Source organism: Myotis myotis, unplaced genomic scaffold (genome assembly GCF_014108235.1).
Source record: "Myotis myotis isolate mMyoMyo1 unplaced genomic scaffold, mMyoMyo1.p scaffold_m19_p_10, whole genome shotgun sequence".
In the NCBI taxonomy this organism is placed as follows: domain Eukaryota; kingdom Metazoa; phylum Chordata; class Mammalia; order Chiroptera; family Vespertilionidae; genus Myotis; species Myotis myotis.
The window spans coordinates 645,381-657,729 of NW_023416314.1; the positions used below are offsets into that span (position 1 = coordinate 645,381).

The following is a 12,349-nucleotide window of genomic DNA, read 5'->3' on the forward strand; positions in this document are numbered from 1 at the left end:
ATAATCTGAACAATAAGGATTTATTTAAAAAAAACAAACAAACCAGTGGGGGTTATGGCTGAGTGATAGGGAGGCTGCTGGAGACCCAGGCAGTTTCTCTTAAAGGGTCAGCACACAAACTTAAACAGTCCTACTCCCTCTGGGCTCCAGTGCTGGGCAGTGGTTTGAGGGATCCAGTGACATAGAGGGAGAAACTGGATGGCAAGAACTCAAGGGCGGCTTTCTCCCAGATGGGGGTGCTCACAGGATTCATGGTTCCTATGCTGGGACCTCCCCATCACAGAGCTGACTGGCAGTCATATCTGAGTTTCCATCTGCCTGGCTCACACTGTTCACTCCACCCTGATGATTCCCTGAGACCCTGCCCCACCCAAGCTATTTGCAGCAGCTTTTTCATATGAATGGCCTGTCTGGGCTCAGGCTTCAGACCTTGTTAAAATCTCTCAAACAGCCCTAGCTGGTTTGGCTCAGTGCATAGAGCATCGGCCTGAAGACTAAAGGGTCCTGGGTTCAATTCTGGTCAAGGATACGTGCCCAGGTTGCGGGCTTGATCCCCAGTAAGGGGGCATGCAAGAGGCAGCCAATCAATGATTCACTCTCATCATTGATGCTTCTATCTCTCTTTCCCCTCTCCCTTCCTCTCTGACATCAATAAAAATATATTTTTAGAAAAATCTCTCAAACAAGCAGCAGTAGGTGTCAGTGTGTCCTATTCCTATCAGTAAGAGGCCCAAGATCTGGCACTAGCACCAGCCTGCCTTGCTTCCCAGCTGGGCCTCGCCTGGGCACTTCCAAGCCCAATACAAATAGCAGCAATCTGTAGATCTCTCTGTAGCTCCTGCCAGGTGGCCTCTGGCAGTGGCTGACTTTGCACCTCCCGGAAAGCCCCAGAGCCAGTGCACCCAGTGAACAGCTTCAGACCACACCAGATTACAACTCTACACACACACAAGCAACACACTCAAGGGGCAGACTCAGTGAGCACCAAGCCTCAATAAAGCAAGTCCTGCTCCATAGAGGTGTCTCCTGCACAGTAGCTCTTCCACTAAGTTGAAGCTGGTCCTTACAGCCAATTGTGAGGAAGAGCTGGATAAGGGCAGGGCTGTGTGAAGGGCAGACAGCACAGAGAGGGTGCAGGCCCAGTGAAAACACAGGTCCCCTGTGAGAAGACTGGTGTTTTAATTCCGAGTTGATAAGGGTGTATGCCAGCAGTAACATGGCTATGACCAACTTTTCTTTGCTCTGAATAGACTTTTTAGAGGAGATGAATCCTGACCTATTAAAAAAGGGAAATAAAAAAGATGAAGAAAAATATTCCAGGTATTTCCATTTTATTTTAAAAAATTATATATATTGATTTCAGAGCGAAAGGGAGAGGGAGAGATAGAAACATTAATGATAAGAGAGAATCATTAATTGGCTGTCTCCTGCATGCCCCCTGCTGGTTATGGAGTCCTCAATCTGGGCATGCGTTCTTGACTGGAATCGAACCCAGACCCTTCAGTCCACGGGCTGACAATCTATCCACTGAGCCAAACCAGCTAGGACCAGGCATCTCCATTTTAAAAAGTGTTTTTATTTATTTACTTAGGCTTTCAAAAATTTAGGTAGCATTGATTAATAATATATACATTTCTGATATATAACCTTTTTAAAAATATTTTTTAAATTGATTTCAGAGAGGAAGGGAGAGGGACAGAGAGAGATAGAAACACCCATGATGAAGAGAATCATGGATTGGCTGCCTCCTGCATGCTCCACACTGGGGATCCAGTCGCAGCCCAGGCATGTGCCCTGACCAGGAATTGAACCCATGACCTCCTGGTTCATTGGTTGATGCTCAACCACTGAGCCACTCCGGCCAGGTGTATATAACCTTCTAATTTGAAATCTGTATACTCTATTGCATGCTTACCACCAAAAGCCTAGTTTCCTCTATTACCATATATTTGGCCCATTTTTCCCTTCCCCACGTAACCACCATTCTTATGTTTGTATTTATAAGTTTGTTTTTGTTTTGTTAGCTCATTTATTACTTTTTGTTTTAAATTTCACATATGAGAGAAGTCATATGGTTTTGTCCTTTTTTGTCTGACTTATTTCACTTAGCACAATATACTCAAGATCCATCCATGTTGTTACAAATGACAATCTTTCCTTTTTATGACTGAGTAGTATTCCACTGTGTGTGTGTGTGTGTGTGTGTGTGTGTGTGTGTGTGTGTGGCACATCTTTATCCATTCATTTGTCAATGGACACTTGAGCTGCTTCCATGCCTTGGCTGTTGTAAATAATACTTTAATGAACATAGGGGTGTATTTATCTTTTCGAATTAGTGTTTTGGATTTCTTCAGATAAATACCCAGAAGAGGAGTTGCTGGGTCATTTTTCCAGGAACTTCCATACTGTTTTCCATAGCAGCTGCACCAATTTATAATGTCAGTGCACGAGGGTTCCCTTTTCTCGACATTCTTGCCAACACTTTAATCTTGCCTTTTATTGTCCAAGGTTTGCCTTTTGGACAATACCCATTCTGAAAGGTGTGAGGTGATATCTCATTATGGTTTTGACCTGCATTTTCCTAATAATTAGAGATGGTGAGCATCTTTTCATAGATGCTCACCTCTCCGTTTTGAGTTCTGTTTTCTAGAATTCCACGACTGGGTTGAATGAAGTCACTGTATAGGTCCTTTCCTTCAGAGATGGTTCTTAACTTCCCCAGACAAATAGAAAGAGGAAAAAAAGTATTAAACCTAAGGTAATGCCTATGAAGCTAATTTAAAAAAACTGCACTGGCTCTTCTAAGGTTCCCTTAAGTCTGTTGTAATTTGGGGATTTGCACTTTATTTCTTCACCTGGCCTATTTCCTGTTTCTAAGGGACTTTCATCACCATGGCAATATAAACAAATACAACTAGTTTCCTCTAGTTGGACTGCTGGCTTCCACCCTGAGCTCTGCCCTCTGTTTTCTCTCCCATGGCCACTCCCCACAACAAGTCAGTGAGCCTTCGCCTTTTTCTATGACCTGCTCCTCCCACCAGCATGCTCTCCTGGCCGCCCTCTCCGGAGGCTGTTGCACATTTGAATGTGTGAGCAGCTGGGGGTGTTTGCCACCCACACTTATAAGCTCTGTGTGGGAAGTAACCTCCCACCAGTGGAACTCACTTCTGAAAAGACTCCATTTTTTTATGGAGCTATATTCATTGAAAATTGGAATCTGGCCCGGCCAGGGTGGCTCAGGGGTTGAGCATCGACCTATGAACCACCAGGAGGTCAGGGTTCGATTCCCAGTCAAGGGCACATGCCCGGGTCATGGGCTCAATCCCTAGTGGGGGGCGTGCAGGAGGCAGCTGATCAATGACCTCTGTCATCATTGATGTTTCTTTTTTTTAAATTTCTTTATTGATTAAGTTATTACATATGTGTCCTTATCCCCACATCATTGATGTTTCTCTCTCCCTCCCTCGCCCTTCCTCTCTAAAATAAATAAAACAATATTTAAAAAAAAGAAAATTGGAATCTGTATAAGGAAATAGTCATACATTTTTGCAAGTAGAAATATAAGCTGCACAAAGCATCAAGGAAGTAGTGAGGCGTGTACAAGTTGGTACAAAATAGTGATCCAAAACCACAAATGACCTTGGGAAAATTAAGAATTCATGTACCTCGCAACCAAAATACAAACTACATGAACTGAGAGAACAAACAAAGGCTAGAAGATTTATAAATGAACAATGTACAACTATTCTTTCTCTTTCCTTCTTTTCATTCTCTCTCCTCTTCTTCCTAATAGAGTCTTAACTTGGAGTAAGATGTGATCATGCTTCCTGAAGTACAGACCTCCCTCACGGACGTGCTACCGATCAGCTGGGAGGAGACTGGACTCTGAGCAGAAACCCCTGGACTGTCCGGAGGCGCAGGTGGAGCCACGGCCTGAGCCGCGCCTTGAGAGCCTGGAAAATGGGTGGACGCTGCCTCCTCTGGGATGAGCGCCGTCAGGGTGGAAACCCTGTGGTAAGCGCCTCCTCCAACATGTGCTTCGCCAGGAGGAAGCTGCAAAAGGGAACTCAAAAGATTAAAGACAGATCGACCGCGAGAGGTGTGTTTACATCCTAGATGCGGGTTGAGTGAGTGTATTTTTAGGGTCGCAAGTTCTGGTCAAACAAGCTGAACATGAAAACATGAGTGTTGTCCTACTTCAATAGACCCGCCCAATCGATATTCCGTCTTTGAGAGTGGAACCGAAACCTCACTTATCATGTAAAGCTTATTGGATAAGTGACTATTTCAGTTCTCGCTATATATTGAATTGTAATAAATCAATACCATCTTCCCCATTACATTCACTTTCTACGAGGGCAGAGTCCCTGTTAAATCTCAACCTGGAGCTTTGAGAAAAGCCATTCTGGAGTTACACACACAGGCAAGCACTACCTTTTTAATGTAGAAAATATTTTTTCTAAATTGATAACAATGGGGTATATTCAGTTTGTAAAACTCTTTGAGTGCTGTAGTTTTTAGGTAAGATTTTCATAGGTTTGGTTTTTTTTCCTGTTACTTTTCCTGTTATTGGCTCTCACTTCCCTTTGCTCTTAGGGTAGAGCTTACTTATAGATTCTCTTCTCTAATACACTTTTTAAAAAATATATATATACATTTTTGTTGACTTTTTAGAGAGAGGAAGGGAGAGGGAGAGAGATGAAACATCAATGAGAGAAAGAGAGAAACATGGATCGGCTGCCTCCTGCACGCCCCCTACTGGGGATCAAGCTCGCAACCCTGGCATGTGCCCTGCCTGGGAATCGAACCATAACCTCCTGGTTCATGGGTTGACACTCAACTGCTGAGCTACGCCTGCAGAGTTCTAATACACTTTCCAATGTGCTTCAGGTAGATAATGATTGTTACATTTGCATCACACGTCACCAATTATAAAGTGCTCATCTGACCTCCCCAGTTGACATCACTGTCTGTCAGTCATAGCCCTAGGCCTGGTCTGACAATCAGAATACTTCACGCCCCTTACCAGTTCAGGGATGGGCACATGACCCTATCTGGTCCTATCAGAATCTACCAGAGTGACCAGGGAAGAGTTCTGCTGAAGTTCATTTTAATGCCATAAAAAGCAGGCCTGCCTGGCGCTGCCCCAGCCCATCGGTTGCCACATAAGAAGAGTAGCACCCAGGGAGACAGTTGAGAGAGAGACCAACCCGAAAGGACCTTTAGTATCTAACTAACCAAAGACGAGAGGTTTCTTACAGGCCCGGGACCCGGGGGCGAGACAAGGCTGTGGAAGATGAGAGGCCTCGCTGGGCCCGTGACTCGGGAAGGAAAGACATTTTGGGAGCCGACCGAGGACAGGACGCGCTTTGACTCGGTGGCTGTGCCCTCCGGGGGCTGCTCTCGGGAGCGCTGCCCGCCCTCCGGCCCAGGCAGGCTGAGCGTTAGGACCATCCTGGGGGACCAGCCGCCTCATTATGGGACTGACTCCTGAGCCGGACTGCAGACCCTCCCCCTTCCCTGTTACACGTTGGCCCGAAGCCGCGCGTAGCTGTGTCTCCCTCGTGTGCCTATAACCAGCCGCCGGTGAGGGGGTCAGGGCAGATGTCCGGGGGGGACCTGCCCCCCCCCCGCTGCGGCAGGATTGGAATGCGTGCTCATCGGGTCACCGTGTCGCTGAGGATTGGCTCAGGTGGTGACAGGCGGCCTCGTGCCCATTGCATCCAGTTTCACCTGCATGATAGGCCTTGTGTGGGTCTGTTTTCATCCTCTGCTGTCCCCGGATGGGACATTTCAATCCGGGCCCTGCTCAGGGCTCTGACACCAAGCTTGGAGCTACTGCCACGCACCCCTCGGGGCTCAGTGGCCTATGGGACTCACTGGCACGAACACCCTGCTCCCGCTGCCAGTGCCTGTGTGACGCCGCGTCACTCTCCTTAGAATTCAACTCTGCACGTCTGGCTGCCAGTCACCTCCCCACCCAGTCTGCTTCCTTTTTTCTGCTAATCCTCCTCCGAGGACATTTTCCCATTGAGTTTTGGAGAGAGTGGAAGGGAGACAGAGAGACAGAGAGAAACATCGATGTGAGAGAGACACATCGATTGGTCGCCTCCTGCACGAAGCCCTGACCAGCGCCAGGAAACCTGCAACCTGGGAAGGTGCCCTTGACTGGAATCCAACCCGGGATCCTTCAGTCCGAGTGTGATGCTCTATCCACTGGGCCACACCGGCTAGGTCCCACGTCAGTTTTCTTTAAAGCAGGTTTTTCCTGTTTGTTTAGGTCTCTCCTTCGTATCAGAGCATTTCCCCAGCTAACGCGCGGCCCCGGTGTTCTGGTGGGCGGCCGGTGAGGGGAGGTTTGCTGACATTGGGGTCCTTGGTTGGCGCACCCACAGGCAGTGCCGTTAGGCCTCATCTGATCTACCTGCTCAGAAGCTCAGCCCCCAGCTTTCTGTGGGCGCCGGGGAAGAGGATGGAGCCGCTGCCCAGCTGCTTGGGGCCAGTGGGTGATCTGGGCAGCGAACTGCACAGGAAGCAGACGCTCAACCCATTTGTTTGTAGTCCCTTCTCACCACACCTTCCAGAGGCGCCGGTGGAAACGAGCGCGCCAAGCTGCCTCTTGGGCGTCTCTCCACCGTTTAGGGTGCAGGCTCCCGGGTTTGCTGGCGTGGTTACCACGCACCCCTCCTGTCCTCCTAGTCCATAAGAGTTTTTGAAAAATCTTTTTTGTCATTTTAGGGAGTTTTGAAAGGGAATAAAATTAAATGTGGGTTTAATCCGACATCTCTTACTGGAACTCAAATTTGAATTTTCAGTGTTTTTTTGGTTTTGTTTTCTTAATTTTAGAGAGAGGAAGAGAGAGAGGGTGTAGGGAGGGAGAGAGAGAGAGAGAGAGAGAGAGAGAGAGAGAGAGAGAGAAACATCAATCAGCTGCCTTCTGCACAAACTGACCAGGGATCAAATTCACAACCTGGGTATGTGCCCTGACCCGAAATTGGCCTTTTTTTTTTTTTTTTTATAAATCCTCACCCAAGGATATTTTTCCATTGATTTTTATAGAGAGTGAAGGGAAGGGGGGAAGGGAGAGGGGAAAAAGAGAGAAATATGGATGTGAAAGAAACACATTGACCTCTTGCCTCCTGCACGCGCCCCGACCCGGGCCTGCAACCATGGTACATGCTCTTGACCAGAAATCGAACCCAGGACCCTTTGGGCCACAGGCCGACACTCTAACCACTGAGAAACACCAGCCAGGGCTGAACTTTCAGGCTTTTAATTTGGCTCCATGACGCAGCATCCAGGGTCAAGGATGAAATTCTTTTGAGTCACGCATAGTTTCAATCCCTCATCCTTTTACTTCTTTGTGTTTTTTCCATTGGCTTTCTTATCGCCGACCTCTTTGCCATCTCTTTCACTGTGTCCTATAGCATCCCCACTGCAACACGACAATAGCAATAATTATCAATAAGCTTTGACTTTTCCCTAGCCTCACATCCAATTCACCCCAAGACCCTGACTCTTCCTCCCAACTCTCTCTAGGGTCTGTCACTCTCCTCCCTCTGCACTTGATCCCAGCGCAAACCTTCGTTTCTCGCCTGGGCCGCCTTCTGGTCTTCCTGCCTCCGGTTGAGCTCCCCTCCATGTATTCTGATTTCCTTTTCTAAAATACAAATATGATCATGACACTCCACTGCTGAGAGCCCTTTCCCGGGGTTTTAGAATCTTTTTTTTTTTTTAATCCTCACCTGAGGATATTGTTTCCATTGATTTTTAGAGAGAGTAGAATGAAGGGAGGAGGGGGAGAAAGAGAGAGAGAGAAAAAAAAAAACATCAACATGAGAGAGACACATCAATTAGTTGCCTCCCTGACTAGAGCTGGGGAGCAAACCTGCAGTCGAGGTACCTGCCCTTGACAGAATCAAACCCACAACCACTCTGTGTATGGGCTGACACTCTAACCACTGAGCAACCAGCCGGGGCCCAGGGTCATGGTTTTAAATTTTGAATTTGAATGATTTCAGGTGAGTGTGTGTTCTCTTGGAGTCTTTGCAGGCGCCAGCACTCCCTCTTGTGCTATATTCATTTAGGTCACCTGCCTTGCTTATTATTATTATTTTTAAAATTTTCACCCAAAGATATATTTATTGATGAGAGAGAGAGAGTAACATCAATTTGCCTTCGGTAGTGCCCCAACCCCTAAGTATGTGTCCTGACTGGGACTTGAACCAGCAGCCTTTTGGTGATTGGGAGGGTGCTCCGAGCCACTGAGCCACCAGGGCCACCGGCCTTGCTTCTGAAGGCATTTGAGCTTTTGACCACCCGCTTTAACTTACATTGCCATAGGGTAAACCGCAAGCTCTGATCTACAAGACGCTTTGTTGTTGTTAATCCTCACCCAAGGATATTTTTCCGCCATTGATTTTTAGAGAGAGTGGGAGGGAGGGGAGAGATGCATCCCCGTGTTCACTGCAGTATATTTACAATCGCCAAGGCGTGGGAGGAACCTTAGCGCCATCAATAGACGAGTGGATAACAGTGGTGGCACCTGTGGACAGTGGGATGTTACTCAGTCATTAAAAAAACACACCTTACCATTGGCGACATCGTGGATTGACCTAGAGGGGATGATGCTAAGTGAAACTGAAAGGTCAGACAGAGGCCGAAAACCAGGACCACAGGCTTTATCGGAGGAGAAGGGCCTGCGGGCTGCCTCGCAAGGGGAGGACAGCAGCATGCAGGGTGGGCACGCCTTTTGAGGGGCGAAATGGGAAGGGGTGGGGGCTGAGTGTACTCGGCGCACGCTGATTGGTGGCTCACTGCATGGTCCATATAGGACAAGGGCTTAGGGGATTTGGCAGGTGTGGATGGGTGGTCCAATGTATAGTCCATACAAGGTACATGGTTAGTCACTCAGGTATTTCCGGGCTGCAGGTGACGTCATACTCCGCCCACCAGTTGGGGGAAGGGAGGATCTATCAGAAATAAGTCAGACATAGACAAATACCATATGATCTCACTTACATTGGAATCTAAAGAACAAAATAAACGGACAGACAAAACAGAAACAGACTCATAGACGCAGAAAGCAAACTGTTGGCTGCCAGGTGGCTGTGGGGGTGGAAGACGAGGTGGAAAAGGTGAAGGGGTGGAGAAGTACAAACTGGGAGCTTTTGCGAGGTGCCAGCTCTTTCCTCTCATGAGGGCGAAGGAGCGAGGAAAGGACCGAACAGCCGCAGACTTAAACTGTGGACACAGGCACGTCCTCGGCCCGAGCTCGCCTTTCATTTTGCTCCACCTTCTACGGAGTCCAGTCAGCTGGCCGCCTACTTCACTTCTGTTAAGAGAAAGAAGGACGCGCAGGCCACGCGGCGCCCGCAGTGCCTGAGGCAGGCTCCCGGACAAGGTTCGGGCCTGTCCCCCCCCCCCCCCCCCGGAGGGGAGGCGTGGCTGCCAGTGCTTCCCGCCTTCCGACCGGCTGCTGGGAACCGGGGAGGCAGCCTGGGTGCTGGCAGTGCCCCGCGGTGGCACCCAGCAGCCCGGCTGTGAGGCGCCTGCTGTGACAAGTCCTTCCCCGCCTCCCTGTGCGCTCTGGGCCCTGCAGCTCGCCTTCGTGTCTGGTCCCACATCTTGTACCTGCTCGCGCGGTCTACGTGATGCGAAAGAAGAGAAGCTGGACAGGGGGGAGGAGGAACTCAGAGTTGCCCAAGCTGCTGGTGTGAACGTGGAGGTGCCCCCGAGGCAGGTGGAAAGAAAGGAGCTCGCGTGTGGCACTGAGGGGCACGCAGGGCGCGCGTGCGAGGGCCTTGCCGGGGCCTCCGTCAGCAGCACCCCTTGGCTGCCCGCCGTCCTCCAGGCGGCCTTCCTGCCGAGCCAGTGGGACATCCATGGCTTCACCGTGAGCGCCGTCTACGCTTCAGAAGAGATCCATCCGGCGGACGGCTTCCTCTCGGTCCCTCGGAGAGAGCCACCGTCACCGCGCTCCTGCTGGCAGCGTCCTCGGTGCCTCTGGTTTGAACGTCATCGATCTCTTCTCCGTCTTCCCCAAGGTGCTAAGGGTCGTGTGAAGGCGAAGAGCGGTCCTCACCGCCAGCACCGGCCCGCTGAGCCCCTCCCAGGAGTGTGGATCTCCAAAATACACTTCTTCAGTGGCTGCCCCTCGCCAACTGCTCCCCTCTCGCCCAGTCTCCTCCCGGGCACCAGCCGGTTCCCGGAGACGGAAACAATTCTTCCTGTGCATTACAGCAAACAAGCACGCGAGCGGGCAAACTGAGCTGGTTACAGTGCAGGACAGAGCCCACCGGGCAGGCAGGACGCACCATCCCCAGCTTCCCCGACGGAATTCTAAACAGCCGCTGCTCAGCCAGCTACAGCCGCAGCCCCGTGCGCCGGCGCCGCCAGCAGAGCCCGCAGCCGCCCTGGCCCGATGACCCGGAGATCTACATCCGGGCTTGAGGGCATCAGGATTGCACTCAGCTGTGGACAAGAAGAAGGTGCTGTCGAAAGGGCACCTCAGGTGTCACCTTGTGAAGGTGGCACCCAGCACCTGGGTCCTGAGGCTTAGGAAACACTAAGCTGTTAGAATTCCCGGGGCCACTGGGGCTTGGATAGGCGGCGGAGCGGGAGGGGGAAGGGAGGCGGGCGCTGGTGTGTAATGTAGCTGATTCAGAGGACTGCAGTTCCAATAAAAGTCGCATCAGGTGACACATAGGAAAGGGCTTTTCTCTCCCCCGGCCCCATTCCCCTAGGAATAGTTTTGTGTATGTGAAAGAGCAGGTGATATTTTGGCTAAATACTTTTGTTTTACCAAGAAACTGAAATAACTTTGTCCAGGAAAAAAATTCTTTCTTTCTTTCTTTCTTTCTTTCTTTCTTTCTTTCTTTCTTTCTTTCTTTCTTTCTTTCTTTCTTCTTTCTTTCTTTCTTTCTTCTTTCTTTCTTTCTTTCTTTCTTTCTTGTTTTAAATTTTTCTTTCTTTTTTCTTTCTTTCTTTCTCTTTTTATCAAGAAACTAGAGGCCCAGTGCACAAAAATTTGTGCACTCGGGGGGGAGGGGGGGTCCCTCAGCCCGGCCTGTGCCCTCACGCAGTCTGGGACCCCTCGGGAGATAATGACCTGCTGGCTTAGGCCTGCTCCCGGGTGGCAGAGGGCATGCCCAACCCCTAGGTGCCTGCCCGGCAGCCCCTGGTCGGGCTCAGAGCAGGGCCGATTGGGGAGTTGGGGCACCGCCCCCTGTCATGCACAGAGCAGGGCGGATTGGGAGGTTGCGATGCCACCCTCAGTCACGCTCAGGGTAGGGCCGATTGAGGGGTTGGTGCACCACCCCCTGTCACACACAGAGCAGGGCCGATGGGGAGGTTGCGGCTCCACCCTGTCACACACAGAGCAGGGCCAATCAGGGGGTTGGGGCGCCTTCCCCTGTCACGAACAGAGCAGGGCGGATAGGGAGGTTGTGACCCCGCCCTCTGTCACACACAGAGCCGCAGGGCGATCAGGGGGTTTGGGCGCTGCCCCCTGTCACGCTGCTCCAGGGGCCAGGAGGCCTCGCGGCTCCGCTGATCCCAGTGCTGGGAGGCCTCGCTGCTTCACTGATCCCAGTGCCGGGAGGCCTCGCAGCTCTGCTGATCCCGGGTTCAGGAGGCCTTGTGGCTCCGCTGATCCCAGGCCGGGAGTCCTCGTGGCTCTGCTGATCCCAGTGCTGGGAGGCATATTACCCTTTTACTATATAGGATAGAGGCCTGGTGCACGGGTGGGGGCCAGCTGGTTTGCCCTGAGGGGTGTCCTGGATCAGGGTGGGGGTCCCGCTTGGGTGCCTGGCCAGCCTGGGTGAGGGGATGATGACTGTTTGCAGCTAGTCACACCCCCTTCAGGGTGGGGGTCCCCACTGGGGTGCTTGGCCAGTCTGGGTGAGGGGCTGAGGGCCGTTTTCAGGCTGGTGGGTGACTGAAGCTGCCAACCTCTCTTTTATTTCTTTTTTCTTTTATTTACCTTTTTCTTTTTATTTCTTTTTATTTCTTTTTCTTTTTATTTACCTTTTATGGCTGTCACTGGAGCTGAGACCTGTCTTTAGCTCTGAGGCTCGGCTCCAGCTCTGAGACCTCGGCTGCTGAAAGCAGGTTTCTGGACTTTGTTTACCTTCTGTATTTGAAACTTTGTTGCAACTCCAGCTCTGAGATCCCGGCTGACTGAAAGCAGGTTTCTGGGGTTTTGTTTAGCTTCTATATTTGTAACAATGTTTCTTAGAGAGCAGCTCAGAGCCCAGCAGGCAGGCGGGAAGCCTGGCTTCCTCCGTCACTGGAGCAAGCAAGAATCCATGTTCGCATCAGCTGCCTGGCTGTCGGCCGCCATCCTGGT

The 12,349-nt window shown here is 50.6% G+C and overlaps 1 long non-coding RNA gene across 1 annotated transcript; it reads right to left on the reverse strand.

The window, feature by feature from the left end:
• Window positions 1-7,271: 7,271 nt before the first annotated feature.
• Window positions 7,272-8,614, reverse strand: LOC118664046. The gene is made up of 3 exons (XR_004970255.1): window positions 8,334-8,614; window positions 7,583-7,660; window positions 7,272-7,435 (listed from the first exon to the last, which is right to left on the reverse strand). It is a non-coding gene; the product is annotated as an uncharacterized LOC118664046 (long non-coding RNA).
• Between the last annotated feature and the right edge of the window lie 3,735 nt (window positions 8,615-12,349).